Below are 17,751 nucleotides of genomic sequence, written 5' to 3'. Positions count from 1 at the left end.
TTTTGTTTTTTTCCTATCATAATCATACGTATATTTTGTGTCTATGACGTAACTGTTCCTTAGTTCGTCTTTATCAATGTTACAGCATATTCCAAATATCACATCCATCTGTAGAGTGGTTTATTTAAGTGATATTCATTAACAAATATAGGGTTTGTATTACTGTACACATAGATATAAATTATACTGAAAATTATATATAAAGAACGAAATGTGTAGTGTCTGTTCATTTTTTTTTTCGTTTAATAACACGAGGTAATTATAATAACTTAAATAAAATATCATTTTTTTTTTATTATTCACTTTAAACATTAAAAAAAAAACAAGATTATTATTTTACATAAAAGAAATGCTGAAATAAAATCACAAATTATACCAAAAATTACTTACTTTTCTTCTAGTGAAAACTCCCAGTAAAAATACATGTGTCTCTAACCACGACGTTTCGTGAAATGGCAAATTCCACCCAAACATATTTCTTCCCGCGTTTATTTCATGTGAGCACGAGAGAGAGAGAGAGAGAGAGAGAGAGAGAGGGGGAGAGAGAGAGAGACAGAAAGAGAGAGAGGGGGGAGAGAAAGACGGAAAATAATGAAATTATGAAAGTAATAAAACAATAAAACTTCCATCCACACACCCACACACTCCGCACGTGCACTCTTGCCCGGGGTCAAACGGAAGTCAAATGAAATAGATTACATCTCGTCAAAGTTTTGTTTCTGTCATGACGTGGCGAAGGGTGGGGGTATCAAGCGAATTTGAAATTCAACGAATTTTATTTCAACGCGCCAATTCCTCCCCCTCCCACCGCCTCCCTCTTTCGAATCGTAAAAATAACTGGTTTTTTTTTGTTATTAAATTGTATTTTTTTAAGAAATCGTTACCTTAAAAGTTCAGAAAGCCATTCTTAATGTAGAGAGGATCATGTTAACTATTCTGTCCAATAATTTAATAAGCAGAAGATCTGATAAAAATTCAATTTAACTTGTATTAACACTTTCAATCTCTCCATGATAAGAACGGCTTTCTGAAAAAAAAACACCTCACAATCTGGAAAGCCGTTCTTACCATGGAGAGATTGGGCTCCCCCCAATTCCGAAAGTCGTTCTTAAAATGGGGAGAGGAAGGCGTTTTGTAACTATTCCGTACAGTCACCTAACTATTTAATAAAAAAAAACATCGGGTTTGTATTACTGTACACATAGATTCGAAAAAGTTGTCAAAAAACAAATATATAACAAATAAATGTTATCAAAAGGCAAGATAAGTTACTTTTCTACCAAACTGGATATAATTTTTGTGTTTTTATTCAAGGTAACATGTTTATTCAGCTCGAAAAACATAGTGTTTACCGATGTATTGGAACATTCAAAATGGCGTCTGATTCTCTCTTTAACACGGTAAGTTTGGGAAAAGGTGTTATAAATAAAAAACTATACACAATACTACTAAAAACCCGCCGAATATATGTCCACCTATGTCACGGTAACATATATTGATCGAGTTTGTACAGTATTTTATCTGGGTTTTTATTTATAACACCTTTTCCCAAACTTACGGCTGAATAAACATGTTATATTGAATAAAAACACGAAAAATATATCCAGTTGGGTAGAAAAGTAACTTATCTTGCCTTTGATAACATTTATTTGTTATATATTTGTTTTTATTACAACTTTTTCGAATCTATGTGTACAGTAATACAACACCAAAACATTAAATGTTAAATGAAAATAAGATCAATAAAAAATAAATAAATATAAAATACATCAAATCAAATAAAATAAACGATCAATGTGTAGTATCTGTTAACGAAAATATTTTTTTATATACACGTTGACTTGCCTTGGTCTATAGAATCTAACTCTCATTCAGGTATGCTGAAAACGAATATCGCAAGGAAAAGTAGCTAAGACAAATAGTTTTAGAGCAAGTTTTATTAATGCGTGTATTGTGAAATGTAAATCACTGGCGACCATGTTTGAACAGTTTGAACAGGCGGCGTATGAAAGGGGCCAACTCTCAGTTTGTTCAGGTATGCTGAAAACGAATATCGCAGCAGAACTTAAAACACTTGTTCAAGTACGTAGAAGAGTAACTTATCTTGCCTTTGGTAACATTTATATATTATATATTTGTTTTGTATATCAACTTTTACGCTTGGTTGTCTTAACTCCGAAGGATTAACCTTAGAATTTCCACAGGTCTCATTAGTTAAAACGAATTATTTCGCGGTCCAAATTGGCGTGAAATAAACAAATCTGACTGACACAGGGTTTGCCATTTCCGGTTGTCGCCGCCGACAACGCTCTTATATTTACAATCGAAAGCGTCGCCAAGTCCGTTCGTCGCTGTGTCTGTGTGTGTACCTATTTACTATGCCTCCCCACGGGACAGAGTTAGACACCAGGGTCGTTTTTTTAACGTGGAGAAAAGGTACAAAAATAAAAACTGTCTCAGTCGTGAAGGATTTATCCTCCACCGAAAGAGAACAAGAAATAGAAGTGCAGCATCTGAAGAACAGATGGTATTTATTTGCTCCCCCACCACCGAGCAAATTAGGCACAAGGCCGATTTTTAATGTGAGGACTGAGGGGGAAATGGGGAACAACTCCCCGGGGAGTAGGGGAGCGGGATGGTGACAATTGGTATGAAGGGTTACCCCTACATTGACCAAGGTCTTATATGTGGGGTCAGCCCCATATACGGTCTTTGCTGGCAGTATCTGCCGGAACAGATGGTATTTATTTGCTCCCCCACCAAGCAAATTAGGCACAAGGCCGATTTTTAATGTGAGGAGTGAAGGGAGGGGGAAGGGAAAAAGGGGACCAGCTCCCGAGAGGTGGGAAATGGGAGCTGGTTAATGGTCAGGCATGTGGGGTTGCCCCCACATCTGGTCTTTGCTAGTCATAGCTAGTCATAGCCTGCAGTATCTGCCGGAACATCTTGTCACGAGGGCCGGCAAAGTCGTAAAATTCAATACATAAAATCAACAGCTTTCATTTCTATGTATCGTCATTCGCGTATCGGTGCGAAGTCGAGTGTCGGCGTTCTTGTCTCATTGAAGGGGAAGTAAGTTTTTTAACACAGTTGCGTTGGAAATGCATTTCTGCACGTGCATGGCTGGACGATAAGAATAACATTACAAATAAAAACAATAATTATTATCTTCAAGTCTCTTCTTAAAGGGGCTTTTCGGCTGGCTACGAAGTTACAACTAGCTAATCGACACTCGACACTGTCAATGAGTTATGCGAAACAGACGGACTGTTCCGCTGTATCACAGTTATTAAGTGTGGTTAGACTGAAACTCATTAAAGCCAGTAATCTAAGTTTCAACTAGCTAATAGACATTCGGCACTTTCAATGAGTTATGCGATCACCGCCACTTGTCCAAAAACGGACTGTTCCGCTGTATCACAGTTATTAAGGGTGGTTAGAGTGTAACTCATCAGAGCCAGTAACCTAACTTACAACTAGCTAGTTGACATTCGACACTGTCATTGAGTTATGCGATACACTGCTAATTGTCCAGAGACGGACTGTTCTACTGTATCACAGTTGTAAAGGGTGGTTAGACTAAAACTCATAAGAGCCAGTAATCTAATTTACAACTAGCTTATCGACAGTAGAGATTTTCACTGAGTTTACGTGTGTGTGTGTGTGTGTGTGTGTGTGTGCTTCGTTAACATTCGGACTGTCATTTTAAAATCGTTCGGGTATGCTGAAAACGAATATCGCAAGGAAAATTAGCACAGACACGTAGTTTTCGATTTATTAATGCGTGTATTTTGAAATGTAAATCACTGGCGACCATGTTTGAACAGGCGGCATATGAAAGGGGCCAACCGTCAGTTTGTTCAGGTATGCTGAAAACGAATATCGCAAGGAAAATTAGCAGAGACAAATAGTTTTGGAGCTAGTTTTATTAATGCGTGTATTTTGAAATGTAAATCACGGCGACCATGTTTGAACAGGCAGCATATGAAAGGGGCCAACCCTCAGTTTGTTCAGGTATGCTGAAAACGAATATCGCAAGGAAAATTAGCACAGACAGACGAATAGTTTTCGAGATAGTAATGCGTGTATTTTGAAATGTAAATCACTGGCGACCATGTTTGAACAGGCGGCATATGAAAGCGGCCAACCATCAAGTTGTTCAGGTATGCTGAAAACGAATATCGCAAGGAAAATTAGCAGAGAATGACCGACTACTAGTTTTGGAGCTTGTTTTATTAATGCGTGTATTTTGAAATGTAAATCGCTGGCGACCATGTGTGAACAGTTTTAACAGGCGGCATATGAAAGGGGCCAACCCTCAGTTTGTTCAGGTATGCTGAAAACGAATATCGCAAGGAAAACCAGCACAGACTGACTATAGACTCACCATCAAAGTATTGAAATATTTTTTATTTTATAAAGGAATCATTACTTATCAAGCCCCAGAGGCCACTCGAGGATAAGGGTTAAAGTGTGTACATACAGTAGTCAATGGACAATATCATAGTAATCGTTAGAAGTGTAAATTTGGTAAATTGGATTATTTAAGAGGAACGGCTCATCAAGAACTTGTTTACATTGGACTTGAAGACGACGAAATAAAAATATAAAGTTGAAAGAACTAGCAAAAAATATCATTTTAACGATGCATTTCAAATCGTAAACTGCCTGTTTACATTCTTTTTTACATTTTTCGAAGATAATAAAAAGTGTAAAAAAAAGCAAACCTTTAGAATCCTAAAAAGATCTCCCGGGAGCATTTTTGCAAGATGAAAAATATACAAACCAAAATAAAGAGAGGAGGCAACCCTGCTCAAAAATATGGCTTATTACATCGCCTAAAAAAAGAAGAAGAATCGGTGGCTCCGTGGGGAAGTAAATTGTATTCTTTTTTCTAACTTGGTTTACCAAAAGTTTTTATTGCTAACATTTATTTTCATGAACTCTATCTAACCACACCTCACAACCCTAATCTGGCCGGTCGGGGAAAAACGTTTTTATTTTTTTAAATTTTCGTGAATACGACAACACACATACGCACGCATGTACACACATACACACACACACACGCACGCACACATAAGCATATCGCTTGTCACCAAGCTAAAGAAGAGAGAGAGAGAGTGGGGGAAGGAGAGAAAGGGTCGTACGTGCCGGGGTCAAACAGAAGTTAAATGAAATCGATTATAAATCGCTCGACAAAGTTGTGTCAGAACTTTTTATTCTATGAAACTTTGAACAAATAAATATATAAGAAAATGAATGTTACCAAAGGCAAGGTAAGTTACTCTTCTACCTAGATCACATTTTTGTTGTTTTAACTTATTTTAAAACGTTTATTTAACACAAACAAAAGTAGCGCACGGTTTTAAGTTAGAACAATAAAGAAGTGTCTGACATTTTACAGACATCTTGTGAGACTCGATAATCGCTCCAAACTCGAAAATTAAGCAAAATACTGGTAGGAACACATCCAATAAATGTCAGCAAACGTTCGAACATGTTTTCTTTTTCACATTAGCGAAACACTTATCAGAGAAAAAGCGAAAATGAGAAGCAAACACAAATGAAGAAGTCGGTTTTTATCGTTGAGCACAAAAACAACAAAAAAAAGAGTATCTAATCTAATAGGCCCCGTGCGTGCTATAGGTCAATCTCCAACGTCTGTCCCATCGCCTCCTCGGTGTTGCATCCCTGTTTACAAGTACTTTAATGGGATGTGCTCTGATGAACCCATAGCACTTATACCAGTGCCCGGAAAACTTGTCCAGAGAAAACTCGTCTCCGGAAAAACCGTACCCGGAAAACTCGAACCGTCAGTTTTTTCAGGTATGCTGAAAACGAATATCGCAAGGAAAATTAGCAGAGAAAAATAGTCTTGGAGCTAGTTTTATTAATGCGTGTATTTTGAAATGTAAATCACTGGCGACCATATATATATATATATATATATATATATTATATTTTTAACTTTTTATAACTTTTTAAATTACCGGGTGCTAACCTCTCTCTCTCTCTCTCTCTCTCTCTCTCTCTCTCTCTCTCTCTCTCTCTCTCTCTCAACGACGCACACACCCACATACACACACACTTGCATAAACACACACACACACGCCCACGTTCACTCTTCAAACTAAACAAATTTAACTCAGCACACACACACACACATACACACACTCGCATAAAGACACCAACACACACAAACACAAAGTATTACTCTGTGTGTGCGTGCGTGCGTGCGTGCGCGCATATCACGCCACATTCACTCTTCAACTAAACAAGTTTAAATCAACCAATGAAAAAGCAGCTAGGTAACACAAACTCCATAAAAGGTAAAAAGGTTGCGACATCGACTGCGAACTGTTCGGTTTTTCCCGGAAAAAGTTAACGGTTTTCACGGCGATGGTGAAATATAAAAAGAGGCCTAAAACGGGCTGTAAATTCAGTTTGGACCCTGGCAGCGAGATGAGTTCCGGAAGAATAGATGACCAGCCAGTCGACCCAGCTAAGCCGCCGCCCTGCCGCTCCTCTGTCTACTTCTCTGATGTCAAAAAAAAAAGGTATTTCTTGTCGTTTCAAAGTAGATGACGCATTTATTTCAGTTGTGTAAACTGCACAAGTGTTCAAATGAACGTTGTTAGTATGAGCACAGTTCATAAACACGTCGAATTTCTTTTCAAATTTCGACACTTGTGTAGTTTACACGATTTTAACGTTTAACGTCTTTTTATATTTTATTATACTGTTAGAAAGCCAGCCAACAAATATTACCGTGACAATTGTGCAGTTTATAGACCATGCTGTTCTTGGTTAAAATATTTAAATTTAAATCTAAATTAACGTCTTTTTTTTTTAATTTGTTAGATGAAAGCATACATATAATATTATTTAAGGGTGGTCAATAAACTATAGAATTACCGTGACAATTGTGCAATTTATAAACCGTGCTGTTCTGGGAAAAAAATATTAAAATTTAATCTTAATTAACGTCTTTTTTTTTTAATTTGTTAGATGAAAGCATACATATAATATTATTTAAGGGTGGTCAATAAACTATAGAATTACCGTGACAATTGTGCAATTTATAAACCGTGCTGTTCTGGGAAAAAATATTAAAATTTAAATCTAAATTAACGTCTTTTTTTTTAAATTTGTTAGGTGAAAGCATACATATAATATTATTTAAGGGTGGTCGATAAACTATAGAATTACCGTGACAATTGTGCAGTTTATAATCCGTGCTGTTCTGGGGAAAAAATATTAAAATTTAAATCTAAATTAACGCCTTTTTTTTAAATTTGTTAGATGAAAGCATGTATATAATATTATTTAAGGGCGGTCCATAAACTGTAGAATTACCGTGACAATTGTGCAGTTTATAAACCGTTCTTTTATTGGATAAAATACTGGATGTGTATTTTCCCCCCTAAAGTCCAACCCTATCCTCACCGTGGTAGGGGGGTGTAACGTTGTAGTTTAATAGCTACACGGCTAAATGGGCTCTGGCAAAAAAAAAAAAAAATCCAGAAAATGTCGGCATTAGTTTGTTGCGTCCGTCATCTGGTCGTCTTTTTATACGCTTGCATGTGGCGAGCAAAAAGGCGTGATGGGGGCAGGCTGAAAGGAGAACAATACCCGAAAGATGTAAACCGAACGAAAGAGAAAAATGGGCCTCCCTGCAAGGCCCCGTGTTCTCCCCAGCCTGCTCCCAGTTTCCCCGACTTTGCATGCAACTGGTTTTGAGCTTTTGGAAAGCTCTTTTCTCAGTGTCGGGGTGTTGACTCCACTTCCAAGTTAACAAATAGCTGCAAGTCTGGGTACGGTCCGATTGGTTCCGAAGCTCTTCCGCTGTGAGGTGCGCTTTCGAATCTCCCGAAGGGGGCTACCCTCTAAGCAGGCGACACGTGCTCGTGTTACTATATAATGCAGGCTTGCCTCGACTCGACTAAGGACGACTAGAGTTCGACTAGATTGTGTGCTCACAAGCCGCTTTAAGGCCGCTTTTATTATTCCTACTGTCTAGGAACTCCGAAACGGTATGGTAGTGCAATTATATATGACCGTCCTCCAATACGAAATGGTAGTGCAATTATATATGACGGTCCTCCGACATGACAGTAGGAATGCCAGTTTTGTGAGCGATCACCGCCGTCTTATGAACACAAACTATTGGTATCTTTACGAATCCTGTTGGGTAGAGAGAACACCTCTGTTTTCTGCTCCGCCTGTTATTCTGAGTAGAAACCGCTTTTTAGGAGATGTTCGCAGCAAAGCTTGTTTTTATATAGTGCCCCTCCTTTCGGGAGTTCATCACCTCGCTGCCCAGACACGAGCTTTCCCCGGTGGAACCTCTCTTTTTTTCTTTTTTTATTTATTTTACTTTCCAGTTTCATGGCGAACGAACAGTCACGAGCAAGTGGTCTGCACCAACAGGAAGATGAGTATAGTATCACCCTTTCTTCTTTCTATTTCGATTTCAGTCTTTGTGATTTGATAATTTAATTTAACTGTTTCCATTGTTCCAGCTTTCACACAGCAGTAGATTATAAACACTATAAACATCATCTCTTTTTTATAGATTGGAACAAGCAATGAAACCTAGCAGCATCACCGTTCCTGTCTGCCACATGTCTTGTGCAGTTTGAATCAAGTATTTCTTTCTTTGCGTTCAAGCACATCTGGGTACACTTAAACTGCGTATGATGTATGTCTATCTGTTTCTTCCTACATTAGCATCTTGAAGTCTTCGCAGCAATCATTGTCATAGAAGTAGAGTAAGTATTCTTTTTCTTTCCTTCTGTGTGTATATTTCTGTAATTTCAGGTACTCCCCTTGATCATGGTGGAATTCTACTATAAGCTATTGTGAGAATTATGTGGATTGGAAAAAACAACTGAATCCAGCAGCATCACCTATCCTATCTGCCACATGTTTCCTGTAGTTACAGAAGTCCTCAAGTAAGTGTTTCTTTCTTTGTGTACATGCACATCTGGGTAAAATCAAATTCTAAACTATTAGCTTTATTTAAATGAATGCAGTTCTGCTTGTATTTCTTCTCATCAGCTAACTTATGCAACTACAAAAAAAAAAAAAAAAATAAATAAAGTAGTACATTTGATCATAACCAGAAAGTTGAATATATCATTTAAAAAAAATCCATTAGTTATGTTGTCTCTCTTTATTATATAAATCAAAAAAAAGTTTTTAAATTATTAAAAGAAAAAAAATCCTCACATTAAAAAATATATATATGTAACAAAGAACACAAACAAACATGAAATTGCCATGAGTTTCAGCAAGAAGCAGAACAGAGAAAAAGTGGAGATAACACCTGGGAAGTAACAGGTAAGAATTTTCCTTATTTCTTATCTCAACTAGCACATAGATTTTTTTCAAATATACATTACAAAAAATTACCCAAGTAAAACAATTGATGGAAAAACTAAGCATTAAAATTCAATTAAGCATAAAAAAGATAACTTCTAATAATTATGTCATCTATATACAAATTGTCTCCCTTTAATATGTGTATGTATATATATATATACATATATATATATATATAATCAAGGGAGACAATTTGTATATAGACGACAATTATTAGAAGTTATTTTTTTATTGAAATATATGTATATATATATATATTTATATATATAATATATATATTCAAGGGAGACAATTTTTATATAGATCATAATTATTTGAAGTTATTTAATTCAAATATATATATATATATATATATATATATATTTATTTCAATTAAAAAAATAACTTCTAATAACTGTCTTCTATATTCAAATTGTCTCCCTTGAATATATATATATATATATATATATATATATATATATTCGAGGGAGACAATTTGTATAAAGATCACATAATCATTAGAACTTATTCTTTTTAATTCACATAAATATATATATATATATATATATAATATATATATATATATATATATATATATATATATATATATATTCAAGGCAGACAATTTGTATAAAGATCAGATAATTATTAGGAGTTATGTTTTAATTGATATAAATATGCATATATATATATATATATGAAAATAATGGAAATAGAAGTTATGTTTTAATTGATATATATATGAATATATATATATATATATATGAATATATATATATTAATATATATATATATATATATATATATATATGAATATATATATATATATATATATATGAAAATATATATATATATATATATATATATATATATATATATATTATACTAGCATGAGTTCCTGCCGTAGCCCCGGTGTTTAGCGGTGTATGCTGCCCCCCTCCCCAACCAAAAAAAAAAAGCAGAAAAACGGTTAATTTTAAAAAATTTGACCCCTATTATGAACCTTTACAATTTATTGTTTTGGGCTCCAATGGAGATATTAAGTTAGATCCATGTCCAAGGAAACTATATGTAAAATTTCAAGTGTTTAGACCCATAATTGTCGGAGGAAATTAGTAGGGTTCTCAAAGGCCAAATCATTGAACTTTGACCCCTTAATTGCAAAATTTCTGTTCAAATACAAATCACATAGATTTTCTAAAATCTCAGTACCCTTTGTATCAAAATTTGGAATATGTAGACTAAAATTGACAGAGAAATGTACACACAGACAGACATATTCAATTCTATAGATAGATAGATAGATAAATAATGAGAGACAGAAAGATAAATATATACAATGATTAATGAATTAGTAGAGATAGTTGTTAAATTTTTGGAAATATGTATGGCAATTTGATGATAAGACTTAGAGCTAACTGTTAATATTTAAAATATATACACAGAAATTCAAATGATAGGACTTATATGTAGAGTGCTCAATACATCAGTAGAGCAAGGTAATAACTTAAAAAAAATGTAAACGTCAATTTAGATAACCACAATTTTTTTGGTATTCTTGTGTGAATATGACATAATGTAATATAAATTTTAATAATTTTATTCTAACTGTTATGATTCTCAATGATAAATCTAAAATGTCAATATATATATATATAAATATTTATATATATATATTTCAATAAAAAAACACTTCTAATAATTATGTGATCTATAAAACAATTGTCTCCCTTGTACATATATATATAGATTATATATATATATAATATATATATTATATATATTTATATATATATATATACATATATTTACTTAAAAAAAATAACTTCTAATAATTATGTGATCTATATATAAATTGTCTCCCTTGAATATATATATATATATATATATATATATATATATATATATATATTTCAATTAAAAAAATCACTTCTAACAATTATGTGATCTATATACAAATTGTCTCCCATTTTATTAGCACTATTTAAAGTGTAATTAATAAGTAGAAATCTAAATAAAATATCTTTATTGCTCTATGTCTAATTGAGCACTCTTATATAACTCTAGTTAAATCTTAATGTTTATTTTTCCTGTAATAAAATAAACGTTTTATAATATCAGCTCTGTCTAGTTTTGAACACTATTTGAAGTGTATTAATTAAGTTCAAATCTAAATAAAATGTCTTTATTGCTCTATGTCTAATTGAGCACTCTTATATGACTAGTTGAATCTTAATGTTTATTTATCCTGTAATAAAATAACATACATATAAAAATTGAATATATATAAATATATATATATATATATATCAATTAAAAAAATAACTCCTAATAATTATGTTACATATATACAAATTGTCTCCCTTGAATATATATATATATATATATATATATATATATATATTATATATATATTTATTTCAATAAAAAAAACTTTTAATAATTAGGTAATCTATGTATTACTTGTCTCCCTTGAATATATATATATATTATATATATATATATATATATATATATATATAAATATATATTTTATATATATATATATGTATTTATATATATATATATTTCAATAAAACAATAACTTCTAATAATTATGTGATCTATATAACAATTGTCTCCCTTGAACATATATATACAGATTATATATATTAAATATACATATATTATATATATATATATATATATTTATATATATACATATATATATATATATATTCATTTAGAAAAAAAATAACTTCTAATAATTATGTGATCTATATATAAATTGTCTCCTTTGAATATATATATATATATATATATATTTATGTATTTATTTCAATAAAAAAGTAAGTTCTAATAATTATGTGATCTATATAAAAATTGGCTCCCTTGAATATACATATATATTTCAATTAAAAAAATAACTTCTAATAATTATATATAAAAATTGAATAAATATATATATATATATATATATATATATGTATATATATATTTCAATTAAAAAAATAACTTCTATACATTATGTGATATATATACAAATTGTCTCCCTTGAATATATATATATATATATATATATATATATATATATATATATATATATATATATATATATATTTATTTCAATAAAAAAATAAGTTCTAATAATTATGTGATCTATATACTAATTGTCTCATTGAATATATATATATATATATATATATATATATATATATATATTTATATAGATTTCGATAAAAAATTACTTCTAATAATTATGTGATGTATATACAAATTGTCTCCCTTTTTTAGCACTACTTTAAGTGTAATAATAAAGTACAAATCTAAATAAAATGTCTTCATTTCTCTATGACTAATTGAGCACTCTTATATTACTCTAGTTAAATCTTAATGTTTATTTATCCTGGGATAAAATAAACGTTTTATAATATCAGCTCTGTCTAGTTTTTAGCACTATTTAAAGGGTATTTATTAAGTACAAACCTAAATAAAATGTCTTTATTGCTCTATGTCTAATTGAGCACTCTTATATAACTCTAGTTAAATCTTAATGTTTATTTATCCTGAAATAAAATAAAATACATATAAAAATTGAATGACTACATATATATATATTCCAATTAAAAAAAAACTTCTAATAATTATGTGATATATATACAAATTGTCTCCCTTGAATATATATATATATATTATATATATATATATATATATATATATATTTTTATTTCAATAAAAAAAAAATTCTAATAATTAGGTTATCTATGTATTAATTGTCTCCCTTGTATATATAAATATATATATTATATATATAAATATATATTTATATATATATATATATATATATATATATATATATATATATATATATATATATATATATATACATATATATATATTTCAATAAAAAAAACTTATAATTATTTGATCTATATAACAATTGTCCCCCTTGAACATATATATATTATATATATAAAATATATATATATATGTATTTATTTAAAAAAAATAACTTCTAATAATTATGTGATCTATCTATAAGTTGTCTCCCTTTTTTAGCACTAAAGTGTAATTATTAAGTACAAATCTAAATAAAATGTCTTTATTGCTCTATGTCTAATTGAGCACTCTTATATAACTCTAGTTAAATCTTAATGTTTACTTATCCTGTAATAACATAAACGGTTTATAATATCATCTCTGTCTAGTTTTGAACACTATTTAAAGTGGTATTATTAAGTACAAATCTAAATAAAATGTCTTTATTGCTCTATGTCTCAGTGAGCACTCTTATATGACTCTATTTATATCTTAATGATTATTTATCCTGGAATGAAATATACGTTTTATAATATCAGCTCTCTCTAGTTTTTAGCACTATTTAAAGGGTATTTATTAAGTACAAACCTAAAGAAAATGTCTTTATTGCTCTATGTCTCATTGAGCACACTTATGTAACTAGTTGAATCTTAATGTTTATTTATCCTGTAATAAAATAAAATACATATAAATATTGAATGAATATATATATATATTTCAATTAAAAAAATAACTTCTAATAATTATGTGATATATATACAAACGACCCCCTTGAATATATATATATTTAATTCAATAAAAACAACTTCTAATAATTAGGTGATCTATGTATTAATTGTCTCCATTGATTATATATATATTATATCTATATATACATATATATTATATATATATATTTAGTTATATATATATTTCAATAAAAAAATAACTTCTAATAATTATGTGATCTATATAACAATTGTCTCCCTTGAACATATATATATAGACTATATATATATATAAAATATATATAGATTATATATATATATAAAATATATATATATTATATATATATATATAAATATATTTATATATATATATTTATTAAAAAAAATTCCATCTAATAATTATGTGATCTATATATAAATTGTCTCCCTTGAATATATATATATATATATATATATATATATATATATATATATATATATATATATATATATATATATATATATTTATTTCAATAAAAAAAATAAGTTATAATAATTATGTGATCTATATATCAATTGTCTCCCTTGAATATATATATACATATATGTATTTCAACAGAAAATTACATCCAATAATTATGTGATCTCTATACAAATTGTCTCCCTTTTTTAGCACTATTTAAAGTGTAATTATAAATTAGAAATCTAAATAAAGTGTCTTCATTGCTCTATGTCTAATTGAGCACTCTTATATAACTCTAGTTAAATCTTAATGTTTACTTATCCTGTAATAAAATAAACGTTTTATAATATCAGCTCTGTCTAGGTTTGATTACTATTTTAAAGTGGATTTATTAAGTACAAATCTAAATAAAATGTCTTTATTGCTCTATGTCTAATCGAGCACTCTTATATAACTCTAGTTACATCTTAATGTTTATTTTTTCTGTAATAAAATAAACATTTTATAATATCAGCTCTGTCTAGTTTTGAACACTATTTAAAGGGTATTTATTAGTACAAACCTAAATAAAATGTCTTTATTGGTCTATGTCTCATTGAGCACTCTTATATAACTAGTTTAATCTTTATGTTTATTAATCCTGTAATCAAATAAAATACATATAAAAATTGAATGAATATATATATATATATATATATATATATATATATATTTCAATACAAAAAAATAACTTCTAATAATTATGTTATATATATACAAATTGTCTCCCTTGAATATATATATATATATATATATATATATATTTATATTTCAATAAAAAAAACTTCTAAGAATTAGGTGATCTATGTACTAATTATGTCCCTTGAATATATATATATTGTATATATATATATATGTATATATATATATTTTATATATATATATTTCAATAACTAAAATAACTTCTAATAATTATGTGATCTATATATAAATTGTCTCCCTTGAATATATATATATATATATATATATATTTCAATTAAGAAAATAACTTCTAATATTTATTTGATCTATATACAAATTGTCTCCTTGAATATATATATATATATATATATATATATTTCAATTAAAAAAATTACTTCTAATAATTATGTGATCTATATAAAAATTGTCTCCCTTTCTTTAGCACTATTTAAAGTGTAATTATTAAGTACAACTATAAATAAAATGTCTTTATTGCTCTATGTCAAATTGAGCACTCTTATATAACTCTAGTTAAATCTTAATGTTTACTTACCCTGTAATAACATAAACGTTTTATAATATCAGCTCTGTCTAGTTTTGCACACTATTTAAAGTGTATTTATTAAGTACAAATCTAAATAAAATGTCTTTATTGCTCTATGTCCCATTGAGAACTCTTATATAACTAGTTGATTCTTAATGTTTATTTATCCTGTAATAAAATAAAATACGTATAAAAATTGAATGACTTATATATTTCAATAAAAAAAGTCACTTCTAATAATTATGTGATATATATACAAATTGTCTCCATTAAACATATATATATATATATTATATATTATATATATATATATATTTATTTCAATAAAAAACTTCTAATAATTAGGTGATCTATATATTAATTGTCTCCCTTGAATATATAAATACATCTTTTATATATATAAATATATATTTATATATATATATATATATATACATATATATATATATTTCAATAAAAAATAACTTATAATTATGTGATCTATATAACAATTGTCTCCCTTGAACATATAAATTAAATTTATAGATTATATATATATATATATTGATATATATATATATATATATATATGTGTATTTATTTAAAAAAAAATAACTTCTAATAATTATGTGATCTATCTATAAATTGTCTCCCTTTTTTTACCACTAAAGTGTAATTATTAAGTACAAATCTAAATAAAATGTCTTTATTGCTCTATGTCTAATTGAGCACTCTTATATAACTCTAGTTAAATCTTAATGTTTACTTATCCTGTAATAACGTAAACGGTTTATAAACTCAGCTCTGTCTAGTTTTGAACACTATTTAAAGTGTATTTATTAAGTACCAATCTAAATAAAATGTCTTTATTGCTCTATGTCTCAGTGAGCACTCTTACATGACTCTATTTAAATCTTAATGTTTATTTATCCTGGAATGAAATGAACGTTTTATAATATCAGCTCTGTCTTGTTTTTAGCACTATTTAAAGGGTATTTATTAAGTACAAACCTAAATAAAATGTCTTCATTGCTCTATGTCTCATTGAGCACACTTATATAACTAGTTGAATCTTTATGTTTATTTATCCTGTAATAAAATAAAATACATATAAAAATTTATATTTATATTAAAAAAATAAGTTCTAATAATTATGTGATATATATACAAACGACCCCCTTGAATATATATATATATTTAATTCAATGAAAAAAACTTCTAATAATTAGGTGATCTATGTATTAATTGTCTCCTTTGATTATATATATATATTATATCTATATATATAAATATATATTTTATATATATATATTTAGTTATATATATATATATATATATATATTTCAATAAAACAATAACTTCTAATAATTATGTGATCTATATAACTATTGTCTCCCTTGAACATATATATATAGACTATATATATATATATAAAATATATATAGATTATATATATATATATATAAATGTCTTCATTGCTCTATGTCTAATTGACCACTCTTATATAACTCTAGTTAAATCTTTATGTTTACTTATCCTGTCATAAAATAAACGTTTTATAATATCAGCTCTGTCTAGTTTTGAATACTATTTAAAGGGTATTTATTAAGTACAAACCTAAATAAAATGTCTTTATTGCTCTATGTCTCATTGAGCACTCTTATATAACTAGTTGAATCTTAATGTTTATTTATCCTGTAATAAAAAAAATACATATAAAAATTGAATATATATATATATATAAATATATATAAAAATATATCAATTAAAAAAATAACTTCTAACAATTATGTGATATATGTACAAATTGTCTCCCTTGAACATATATATATATATTATATATATATATTTATTTCAATAAAAAAATAACTTCTAATAATTATGTGATCTATATATAAATTGTCTCCCTTAAATATATATTTATATATATATATATACATATATATATATTTCAATAAAAAAAATATGTTCTAATAATTATGTGATCTGTATACTAATTGTCTCATTGAATATATACATATATATATATATATATTTTCAATAAAAAATTACTTCTAATAATTATGTGATGTATATACAAATTGTCTCCCTTTGTTTAGCACTATTTAAAGTGTAATTATTAAATAAAAATCTAAATAAAATGTCCTTATTGCTCTATGTCTTATTGAGCACTCTTATATAAATCTAGTTAAATC

Source organism: Euprymna scolopes, chromosome 46 (genome assembly GCF_053919585.1).
Source record: "Euprymna scolopes isolate OS-2025 chromosome 46, ASM5391958v1, whole genome shotgun sequence".
Taxonomy (NCBI): domain Eukaryota; kingdom Metazoa; phylum Mollusca; class Cephalopoda; order Sepiida; family Sepiolidae; genus Euprymna; species Euprymna scolopes.
The sequence above is the reverse complement of the archived record's forward strand: the minus strand, read 5'-3'. Positions refer to the sequence as shown.